The 12376-nt window shown below is 44.5% G+C and overlaps 1 long non-coding RNA gene across 2 annotated transcripts; it reads left to right on the forward strand.

The window, feature by feature from the left end:
• The first annotated feature begins 9987 nt into the window (after window positions 1-9987).
• LOC109746706 (uncharacterized) lies at window positions 9988-12019 on the forward strand. 2 transcript variants are annotated; one of them, XR_002228846.4, is made up of 3 exons: window positions 9988-10670; window positions 10930-10987; window positions 11082-12019. It is a non-coding gene; the product is annotated as an uncharacterized lncRNA (long non-coding RNA). The 2 variants fall into 2 exon arrangements; XR_005763106.3 differs by having other exon boundaries at window positions 10930-12019.
• Window positions 12020-12376: the final 357 nt, after the last annotated feature.

The raw sequence follows: 12376 nt of genomic DNA on the forward strand, positions 1-12376 counted from the left end.
CTGTACTTGCACTGCTAGGGCCGCGGTGTGCTCCTCGGTACAGAGGGAGCGTTCCGTGTTTCCATTGACTGTTATGACACCGCGTGGTCCGGGCATCTTGAGTTTGAGATAGGCATAGTGTGGTACCGCATTGAAGCGAGCAAATGCAGTTCGTCCGAGCAGTGCGTGATACCCACTGCGGAAGGGGACTATATTGAAGATCAAGTCTTCCTTCGGAAGTTGTCCGGGGATCCGAAGACGACTTCCAATGTGATTGAGCCCATGCAGCGAGCCTCTACACCTGGTATTACTACTTTAAAGGTAGTTTTTGTGGGCTTGATCCTTGATGGGTCAATGCCCATTTTGTGGACTGTGTCCTGATAGAGCAGGTTAAGGCTGCTGCCACCGTCCATAAGGACTCGTGTGAGGTGGAATCCGTCAATAATTGGGTCGAGGACCAGTACGGTAGAACCGCCGTGACGGATACTGGTCGGATGGTCCCTACGATCAAAAGTGATCGGGCAGGACGACCATGGGTTGAATTTTGGGGCGACTGGCTCTATCGCATAGACGTCCCTGAGCGCGCGTTTGCGCTCCCTTTTGGGGATGTGAGTAGCGTATATCATGTTCACCATTTTGACTTGGGGGGTAACTTCTTCTGTCCCCCCTGTGTTCGGCGGGCGGGGCTCTTTGTCGTTGTCCTCATTTTGCGACCCCTTCTCCTTGTTCTCGGTATTTAACTTGCCGGCCTGTTTAAAGACCCAACAGTCTTTGTTGGTATGATTGGCTGGCTTATCAGGGGTGCCGTGGATCTGACATGGACGATCGAGTATGCGGTCCAAGCTAGATGAGCCCGGATTGTTTCTTTTAAATGGCTTCTTCCGCTGGCCGAACTTGGGGCCACTGAATCCGGCATTGACCACCGTGTCATCGGTATTATCACCGTTGCTTCGACGCTTGTATCTGTTGCGTCGGGGCTTGCCATTGCTATTTCTGGCCTCCGAGGTGCCAGGTTCGCTTGCAGTGTTATTGCTACAGGCTAGCCAACTATCTTCGCCCGCGCAAAAGCGGGTCATAAGTGCCATGAGGGCTGCCATGGACTTCGGCTTTTCTTGGCTGAGGTGTCGGGCGAGCCATTCGTCGCGGATGCTATGCTTAATGGCCGCTAGGGCTTCGGCATCTGGACAGTCGACGATCTAGTTCTTTTTGGTTAGGAACCTAGTCCAGAATTTCCTGGCTGACTCTCCGGGCTGTTGAACTATATGACTTAAGTCATCAGCGTCCGGAGGTCGAACGTATGTGCCTTGGAAGTTGTCGCGGAAGGCGTCTTCCAAGTCCTCCCAGCTGCCGATAGAGTTTTCAGGCAGGCTGTTTAACCAGTGCCGAGCTGGTCCCTTGAGTTTTAGCGGGAGGTTTTTGATGGCATGAAGATCATCACCGCGGGCCATATGAATATGGAGAAGAAAGTCCTCGATCCATACCGCAGGATCCGTATTTCCATCATATGATTCGATATTCACAGGTTTAAACCCTTCTGGGAATTCGTTCTCCATTACTTCATCAGTGAAGCAGAGGGGGTGTGCGGCGCCTCTATATCGGGCCAAATCGCGATGTAGCTCAGATGGAGTCCGTCTGCGGTTTTTGGCTCGGACGTGGTTATGTTTGTCACGTGCGGCTAGATATCCGTTGTCGCTTGTCGGGGCCCGCCCCCGTGATCCGTAGATCGATCTGGTCTGACCTGCCCTATTTTCCAGGTCCTGCCGCAGGTCATATGTATATCCCCGAGCTGTTGTGTCTCTACCTTGACGGCGAGGTGGTATGGCTGGTGTTCGGCTTGAGTTGCCGTTCTGTCCCGGCCACGTGGTGGTCATTCAGCCGCGTTACGCGCTGATGGTACGGGCTCCAGTGCCTCGTCACTGAATTGAGGTAGCAGTTTACGCTTCGGGTAACTTTTGGTTGGTCGCTCGAGGCCGTATTCCTCGGCTGCTAGGACATTAGTCCACCTGTCGTTGAGTAGATCTTGATCAGCTTGAAGCTGCTGCTTCTTCTTCTTCAGGCTCCTTGCAGTGGCTATTAGCCGGCGCTTGAAGTGCTCCTGCTCGAGAGGTTCCTCAGGCACGATAAAATCTTCATCGCCGAGGCTCACCTCATCCTTGGAGAGTGGAAGATAATTACTATCCTCCGAGTCTTCGTTTACGGCCTGTTCATCAGGGCTAACTTGCCCATCTTCCCGATAGCCATGTTTGGAGGTTTGTTCGACGATGTCTTCTTGGTCTTCGGCGTCGTCCGGAGTATTGTTGTCTCTCGTGCCGGTATTGCTGTCTTTTCCACGGCGTGATTTAGAGCGGCGCCGCTGACGTCGGTGCTTTGGTTGTATCTCAGGAGGTTTATCCACTATTGGATTTTTCTCGTTATCATTGTCACCCTCTTTGGGTGTATCCACCATATATACGTCATACGAAGAGGTGGCCGACCAGCGTCCGGTGAACGGCGGGTTTTGGGCCTGCTCTTCTCCGGCATCGTCGTCCATACCGTCGATGTCTTCAGAGCCGTAATCGAGCATGTCAGTTAAGTCTTAGACAGTGGCTATGAAGTGGGTGGTGGGTGGGATGTAAAATTCCCCGCTCTCAGCCCCTAGTCCGGGCTGGGCGTAGTTCGGACGTTGCTCCTCTGTAATGACGAGGGACCGCATCAAGTACAGAGCCTCGCTTAAAGGCGAGGATTGGCCGGGAAGAAGAGGATCCATGGAGTACGGCGGGAAGGAGGCTCCTTGGCCGAACTCACACAATGCCGACTTTGAGGGTTCGGAACTAGTGTCCGGAGAAGGATCCCGCTTCATGATGGTTGCCAGCGACACTATTTCCTCCGGCTCTCCCGTACCGAGTTTAGTGGCCGCAGATAGTCTGGCGGGTTCAGGAATCCCGTCCCAGATCTAAGGCCAGAGCGGAGGTTGGGGTCGTGAACCCTTGGAAGATCAAGTCTCCTCGGATATCAGCGACATAATCCAGATTTCCAAAACTTATCTGGTGATCTGGGGCATAGCTATCGATCTGCTCTAGATGGCCAAGGGAGTTGGCCCACAGTGCGAAGCCGCCGAATATGAAGATCTGGCCGGGGAGAAAGACCTCCCTCAGGGCCGCATCATTGTAGATGATTGACAGAGCCATCGAACCTTCTCATGACGACACAACGGAACTCTCAATGAAAGCACCAATGTCGGTGTCAAAACGGGCGGATCTCGGGTAGGGGGTCCCGAACTGTGCGTCTAAGGTCGATGGTAACAGGAGACAGGGGACACGATGTTTACGCAGGTTCGGGCCCTCTTGACGGAGGTAATACCCTACTTCTTGCTTGGTTGATCTTGATGAATATGAGGATTACAAGAGTTGATCTACCACGAGATCGTAATGGCTAAAACCCTAGAAGTCTAGCCTGTATGATTATGATCCTTCTCTATGGACTAAACCCTCCGGTTTATATAGACACCGGAGGGGCCTAGGGTTGTATAGAGTCGGTTTGCAGGGGAAGGAATCTTCATATCCGAACGCCAAGCTTGCCATCTACAGCACCCGGGCTCCGTAGCGCGCCCAGGTGGGTTGTGCCCACCTGGTGGGCCCCCTTGCTACCTCTTGAGCATGTGTTGGTTTTCCCTTGAAGAGGAAAGGGTGATGCAGCAAAGTAGCGTAAGTATTTCCCTCAGTTTTTGAGAACCAAGGTATCAATCTAGTAGGAGATTACACGCAAGTCTCCTAGTACCTGCACAAACAATCAAGAACCTTGCAACCAACACGATAAAGGGGTTGTCAATCCCTTCACGGTCACTCACAAAAGTGAGATCTAATAAAGATAGTAAAGTAAATATTTTTGGTATTTTTGTTGTATAGATTGGAAAGTAAAGATTGCAAAATAAACGACGACAGAAATTGGCAAGTTGACGGGAAACTAATATGATGTAAAATAGACCCGGGGGCCATAGGTTTCACTAGTGGCTTCTCTCATGATAGCATATATTACGGTGGGTGAACAAATTACTACCGAGCAATTGATAGAAAAGCGCATAGTTATGAGAATATCTAGGCAATGATCATGAATATAGGCATCACGTACGTGTCAAGTAGACCGAAACGATTCTGCATCTACTACTATTACTCCACACATCGATCGCTATCCAGCATGCATCTAGAGTATTAAGTTCATAAGAACAGAGTAACGCATTAAGCAAGATGACATGATGTAGAGGGATAAACTCGAGCAATATGATATAAACCCCATCTTTTTATCCTCGATGGCAACAATACAATACGTGCCTTGCCGCCCCTACTGTCACTAGGAAAGGACAGCGCAAGATTGAACCCAAAGCTAAGCACTTCTCCCATTGCAAGAAAGATCAATCTAATAGGCCAAACTAAACCGATAATTCGAAGAGACTTACAAAGATATCAAATCATGCATATAGGAATTCAGAGAAGAACCAAATATTATTCATAGATAATCTTGATCATAAATCCACAATTCATCGGATCTCGGCAAACACACCGCAAAAGAGTATTACATCGAATAGATCTCCAAGAACATCGAGGAGAACTTTTTATTGAGAACCAAAGAGAGAGAAGAAGCCATCTAGCTAATAACTATGGATCCGAAGGTCTGTGGGTAAACTAGTCACGCTTCATCGGAGAGGCTATGGTGTTGATGTACAAGCCCTCCGTGATCGATTCCCCCTCAGGTAGATCGCCGGAAAAGGCCCCAAGATGGATCTCACGGGTACAGAAGGTTGCGGCGGTGGAAAAGTGGTTTCGTGGCTCCCCCTAATGATTTTGGTGGACACTTGAAAGTAAGATTTGGGTTTAAGGGTTTTTGGATGCACAAGTAGTATCTCTACTTAGTGCAGACTTTTTGGCTAGCAAAGATAGGGGGCAAGCACCACATGTTAAAGGATCTATGACAATATGACTTCTATGTGAATATGAACAAACATAAATCATTAAGTTGTCTTCCTTGTCCAACGTCAACAATTTTGGCATATAATATTTTGATGGGGGCTCACAATCACAAAAGATTTCTAGGACAGTATATTTATATGTGAATCTTCTCTTCCCTTATTAATTCTTTCATGAGTTGCATCATTGACTAATGTTATGTTTGTCAATCTGTAATAAAATTTTCTACTTATACTTTTCCTTATGTGGTGCCATCACCTACCATAAGATTAGTATATGATCTGCTTGATTTATTTCCTTTCTTTTATTTATATCCTTTCCTTTATTTATTTCTTTTCTTTTTAATTGCAACAAGAAAATAAAGAAAGCAAAAACTCAAACTAAACTTTATTATATATCTTGCACACGATTACAAGGATAGATCACTAAGCAAATTCTCAAAGAAGAAAGGATCGAACTAAACTTTTATTCATCTAAAGCAAAAGATCGAACTAAAATAAGTAAAGGCAGAAAGACAGTGGGATGATACGATACCGGGGCACCTCCCCCAAGCTTGGCGGAAGCCAAGGGGAGTGCCCATACCCGATACTCAGTTTTCCTTTGGTGGCAAAGAAGAAGGAGGTGGTGATGTAGTAGAGGGCTTGCCCTTCTTCCTTAGCTTACGCTTGAGGATGGAATTTTCCTCCTTCAATTCACCGACCTCCTGTTCGAGCTCCAGTACCCTCTTGCATAAGTCCTGCTTGCATTCCTGCAAAAGACGGTAGGGTATGAACCGCATCTTAGGCCTCTTTGGTTTCTTTGGGAGGCTTGACTTCTTGAATACCACATGCATGTCCACAGGTTAAGGTAGTGGAGGTTCGTCCTCTTCTGAGCTCGTCTCCTCCTTCTCCCTAGAGTAATAGTCCTACTATTCCTCCGTGGTCCAACCATAGTACTCCACATCCCCACAGGACTTGGGATTTGCGAGGAAATCAGCAACATAGCTCTCACCCTCAGAGTCTTGGGATGACATACTTTCTGATCTAAATGGAAAACAGAAGAAAAGAGAACAGGGGATTTCTCCGCCATACGGTGATAAACAGGTTCGGGGAATATATATATATATATATATATATATATATATAGATTTTTTATCTTGGGGAACAAGCAAGCTATAGAAACACGGAGTCCGAAAGGTGTCCCGGGTGGGCACAACCCACCTGGGCGCAGCACCTGGGTGCGGCGCGCCCAGGTGTCTTCTGCCCACCAGGGTACGCTTCCTGGAAGTTTCTTATTTTCCTATTTTTCTAAATATTCCAAAACTGACAAAAAATATTTTTGTGGAATTTTCGGAGTCCGTTTACTTACCGTATCACGTACCTCCTTATTTTCACGATTCTGGAGTGTTCCGGAAGGACTCTTTTATGTGTTCTTCCGGTGTCAAAGTTTGGATAATATTACTTTCAACATTAATGGGTGTACATGAGATACAATGTTTTATTCGTTGCCCATTGACAACCTTCGGGTTAGTACCTTCGACATTATTTATCTTGGTGGCTCCTGACCGATAAACCTCCTCGATAACATATGGGCCTTTCCATTTTGAGAGGAGTTTTCCCACAAAGAATCTGAAATGAGAGTTGTACAAAAGAACATATTCTCCGACTTTAAACTCACGCTTTTGGATTCTCTTGTCATGCCATCTTTTAACTTTTTCTTTGAATAATTTTGCATTTTCATAAGCTTGGGTTCTCCATTCATCTAATGAGCTAATATCAAATAACCTCTTTTCACTGACAAGTTTGAAATCATAATTGAGTTCTTTGATTGCCCAATATGCTTTATGTTCTAACTCAAGAGGCAAATGACAAGCTTTTCCATAAACCATTTTATAAGGAGACATACCCATAGGATTTTTATATGCTGTTCTGTAGGCCCAAAGTGCATCATCTAATTTCTTAGACCAATTCTTCCGGGACCTATTGACAGTCTTCCGTCCCTCGTGGGCAGCCTGGGACTCTTCTGGCCCAACTCTTTTACTCTGGGGGCTTCTTTTGTTCCATAAAAAATCATCAAAAATTGGCACGTCAATTGGACTCCGTTTGGTATTCCTTTCCTGAAAAACTCAAAAACAAGGAAAAAACAGAAACTAGCACTGGGCTCTAGGTTAATAGGTTAGTCCCAAAATCATATAAAATAGCTATAAATGCATATAAAACATCCTAGATGGATAATATAATAGCATGGAACAATCCAAAATTATAGATACGTTGGAGACGTATCAAGCACCAAGAACATAATCACTAGCATCACACATAATTTCAAAAGGCAAGTTCCAATCAGGTGGTTAAACAATAGGTGCAGAAATTAAGGCTTTCTTGAGTGTTTCAAAAGCTTCTAAGCAATCATCATCAAAAACAAAAGGAATATCCTTTTGCAAGACACTCGTAAGAGGCCTAGAAATTTTAGAGAAGTCTTTGATAAATCTCCTATATATAGAAACCAACATGACATAGGAAACTACAAATACCTTTGATATCTTTAGGACATGGCATTTTCTCAATTGTGTCAACCTTAGATTTGTCCACTTCAATACCTCTTTCAGAAATTTTATGACCCAAGACAATACCTTCATTAACCATAAAGTGGCACTTCTCCCAATTCAAGACAAGATTTGTTTGCTCGCATCTCTGCAAAACTCGATCAAGATTTCGTAAACAATCATCAAAATACTTCCCATAAATAGAAAAGTCATCCATGAAAACCTCAACAATCTTTTCACAAAAGTCAGAGAATATAGCACTCATACATCTTTGAAAGGTAGCAGGTGCATTGCATAGAACAAAAGGCATACGTCTATAAGCATAAGTTCCAAAGGGACAAGTAAAAGTGGTCTTTTCTTGATCAGGTTGAGAAACAGGTATTTGTGAAAAACCAGAATATCCATCAAGGAAGCAAAAATGTGTGTGCTTAGATAATCTTTCTAGCATTTGATCAATAAAAGGCAAAGGGTAATGATCTTTTCTAGTTGCTTTGTTTAATTTTCTAAAATCAAATACCATTCTATAGCGTGTAACAATTCTTTGTGGAATAAGTTCATTCTTATCATTAGGAACAACAGTAATACCTCCTTTCTTAGGGACACAATGAATAGGACTTACCCATCTACTATCAGCTATGGGATAGATTATACCTGCTTCCAGAAGTTTTAATATTTCCATTCTTACCACTTCTTTCATCTTCGGATTTAACCGACGTTGGTGATCAACAACGGGTTTAGCATCAGGTTCCATATTAATTTTATGCTGACATAGAGTGGGACTAATGCCCTTTATATCATCAAGAGTATATCCAATAGGTGGAGGAGGACCTCCTAGAGTTTCAATAGGCAAATTGTGTTTAAGCAGAGGAAGTTGTTCAAAGAAAATCTTATCTACTTCAATTCTTTCATGCATATGTAAATCATTTTCATGGTGTAGTAAATATTGTTCTAAAGGATCAGTAGGTGGCACAGCAATAGAAGCAAGACCAATTATTTCATCCTTACTAGGCAATTCTTTTTCACGAAGCTTTCTACTAAACTTGGAAAAATTAAACTCATGATACTCATCACCAAAACTAACACCGACAGTTTGTTTCTCACAATCTATTTTAGCATTAACGGTGTTCAAGAAAGGTCTACCAAAGATAATGGGACAAAAGTCATCTTGTGGGGAACCAATAACGAAAAAATCAGTAGGGTATTTTATTTTCCCACATAAGACTTCAACATCTCTAACAATCCCAATTGGTGATATAGTGTCTCTATTAGCAAGTTTAATAGTAACATCTATGTCTTCTATCTCTATGAGTGCTATGTCATTCATAATTTCTTTATATAAGGTGTAAGGAATAGCACTCACACTAGAACCTATGTCACATAAACCATGATAACAGTGATCTCCTATTTTAACTGAGATGACGGGCATGCCAACAACAGGTCTATGTTTATCTTTTCTCAGGTTTGGCAATTCTAGCAACTTCTTCACAGTAGTAAATAACATGCCCATCCATATCTTCTTCCAAGAGATCTTTAACCATAGCAATACTAGGTTCTACTTTGATTTGTTCATCAGGTTTAGGTGTTCTAATATAGCTTTTGTTAACCATAGTTGAAACTTTAGCATGTTCCTTTATCCTAACAGGGAAATGTGGTTTCTCAATATAAGCAGAAGGAACAACTCGATCAACATTATAAATTATGGTTTCTTATTTAATTGGTACCGGTTCTTTAATTTCTTCTTTAATAGGTGGATGGTATTTGAACGACATCCCTTTAGGGAGATCAACATGAGTAGCAAATGATTCACAAAAGGAGGCTACTATCTTAGAGTCAAGACCATATTTAGTGCTAAACTTTTGAAAAGCATCGGTATTCATAAAATATTTAACACAATCATATTTAAGTTTAATACCTGACTCTTTACCTTCGTCGAGTTCCCAATCTTCAGAGTTGTGTTTAATTCTTTCCAAAAGATCGCACCTGAATTCAACAGTCTTCTTCATAAAAGAACCAGCACAAGAAGTATCAACACTACTGCAGGATGGTCCAAACGCGACACTACGATGAGAGACCCTTCGACGAAACTGTGTGAGATGCCATAATCGCAAACGGTGATGTAAAAAGGCCGTCAAAAAAGGTGCAAAATGTTTGCGATGACGGATGCATCAAACACGGTTTAGATTTTAGTTGCGTGTGCGATGCAGGGCATACGGTTCAGTTCAATTAACTGTTTGGGATGAGGAGGAACAAAAGAAACGGGCAGCCAGATGAAGGCATGTGCGATATACAACATACGGTTCACTAGGATGAACTGTGTGTGATTAGGCAACACAATGGAAATGATTCAACTGAACAAGATGTGTGTGATACGCGGCAAACAGGTCCGTAATCAGAAATGTGTGCGAAGACTAATAATAACAGAGACGATTGTTGCTAAGAAGCCGTGTGATTTGCTTTGTCTACAGTAAAATACTATTCTAATCGTGGGATTAGAATAGTTATTTGGATCACGGGCCTATAAGGGGCGATTCGATGTTCCTGAGATCCGAGAAATCCACCGGACCGATACAGAAAATGTCCACCCAGCCCACCGTTGCCTCGATCCCCACCCCTGACCTCCCCCGGTCCCCTCCCCGAACGCCGCGACCACCATCTGGATTGCATCGCCACCGCCACCCTCCCCGGATCTCGTCGCCGAGCCCCCGCCCCCCGACCAACTCGCTCCGGTGCCCCACCCCGGACCCCCCGCCGTCGGTGCAGAGCTCCGCCCCGAACCTCCCCGCCATCGGTGCCCCGCCCCACCTCTCCCGCCTCAGCCCGGAGCCCCTGCCGCAAGTGCCCTGCCCGCCACCGCCCCAGTCAACACCAGGCGACACCGTCCCTGCCAACCCCAGGTGCCGCCGCCGCCCTGGCAATCCCAGGCCCCGCCAGGCTCCTGCTGTGACGCTGCTCCCGCCACGCGATGCCGGCCTCCTCTCACGACGCCGCCGCCGACCCGCGCCACCACGTGCAGCCGCCGCTGCCGCCCCAACATCGGTGATGCCCACATCTCCTCTTCCCACTCCGGTACGGCTTCTTCCCTTACCTCAAGATCCTCCCAAGATGGAGATCCCCGTCCCTGCTCCCCAACCTGGCCGCCATCGCCTCCACAGCACAGCTCCGACATGCAGCTCCGAGTGCCTCTGCCTCTGCTGGCTCTAATTGCCTCCGCCCGACGTCGGGCTCTGTAGGTCGGTTGTTCTTCTTCACCTAGACTGACTGCTTCCTTAGATTTTGCAGAGCACCATTCTGTGCAGTTAAAAAAATGGCTGTAGTCCAAAGTGTCGATTTTCAGCAGGGCAATCTGTTCATTGACTAGTTTTGTGCGTTCAAAAAATAGTAGGACAAAAGTTGATGAATCAATTTTGTATAGTAAAAACAGTAGTCCACTTGCTTCGTACTTGTGTTATTTGATTTTTGAATAACAGAAGTTCTCTTCTTTGTCTGCAGAAAACCCTACTGTATCACATTTGTTTGTCGTTATCCTCTGAAAATGGCATTATTGCAGGTCAGTTTCGGCTGATGCATCAGTTCAGTTGCAAAAAAGAAAAGCGTTATACCTTGTTGTCTACTCCGCTGACTTCTTTTCCTATACTATGTAGGTCAGCTTCGCCTGATGCGTAAGTTCAGTTTCATAGTGCACGATAGGCATGATTCAGTAACGGTGCGGCTTCAATTAGTTCGTAGCCATCCTTTAGAAAGATCATACCTTGATATTCCATTGTTTTATCCTTTGTCCTGCGCATTTTTAAGAACTAAAGTAATGAAAGAATTATATACCATTGCATCATACCAACATGGTTACAAAGACTTGTGTGAATAGGCAAGAAAGGTCCAACTAGCAAAAGCGATATACTATGAGTTTATAGCCACATGAAAAACAAAATATGTATACATGTTTGCTATGTTGACGCATATATTTATCCTTATTTACTTATGCACTTTTGAATGATCCACCATATCTGCAATCATCAAACTGGAAGACATATTGTTTAAGGCCTAATTTGCAGGTTACTTTCACTGCTTATCTTTCTTTGTCAGCGCGCCTCCTTCCTCCAATAATATGTCGAAGCTACTCCTTACAGCAAGGGAACGGTGGATGAAATCTTCACCAGTTACAAATGTATGCTGAAGCTACTCCTTACAGCAAGGAAACGGTGGATGAATCTACACAAGTTACAAATGTATGCTGAAGCTACTCCTTACAGCAAGGAAACGGTGGATGAATCTACACAAGCTACAAATGTATGCTGAAGCTACTCCTTAAAGCAAGGAAATGGTGGGTGAATGCCTTCTGCCTTCAGATATTTGGTTCACGTCGGACGTCGATGGCGATATATGTAGAAATCTTCTAGTATCTCTTTTGCCTCCCCTTTTCCCTCTTCCATTTTGTTGTTTGGAAATCTCTGGTAGGCCTTTGATTCACAAAGACTTCGGCAATTATTTGTACAATATATATGCATAGGAATTTTGTTCTCCATTTTGTTTATTGGTACATGTGTGATGGTTTTCATGTTATGAATATATTGGTTTGTGTGAAGTTCATGTACGACTACCCAAGGAGTTCAACAATCACTCACCACGAAGGAAGAAGAGGTGAGCAACTCCCAGGCTGTTCAACTTCGCTGCGTCAGGCTGTGCAATTTCGCTCGTGTGAACAAAGGGGGAGCAGTTTCTTCTTAACTGTTGATTCTGCACTTGTATGGTGCATTTTGTCTCAGCTTTTAGGTGAATTCATTGCTTCTCTTACATTGTGTTCAACAGGGTACAAAATGTTTGCGTACAAAATGTTTGTGTATGTGTGTAGGAGCTGCTGTTGTGCTAGTGCCATGAGAAAATGGAGCTTTTTCCGAGTTGTTTTTTCTGTAATACATGTGAAGACTTCGGTATGAACAAA

The sequence above is a fragment of the Aegilops tauschii genome, chromosome 1, assembly GCF_002575655.3.
Source record: "Aegilops tauschii subsp. strangulata cultivar AL8/78 chromosome 1, Aet v6.0, whole genome shotgun sequence".
Taxonomy (NCBI): Eukaryota; Viridiplantae; Streptophyta; class Magnoliopsida; order Poales; family Poaceae; genus Aegilops; species Aegilops tauschii.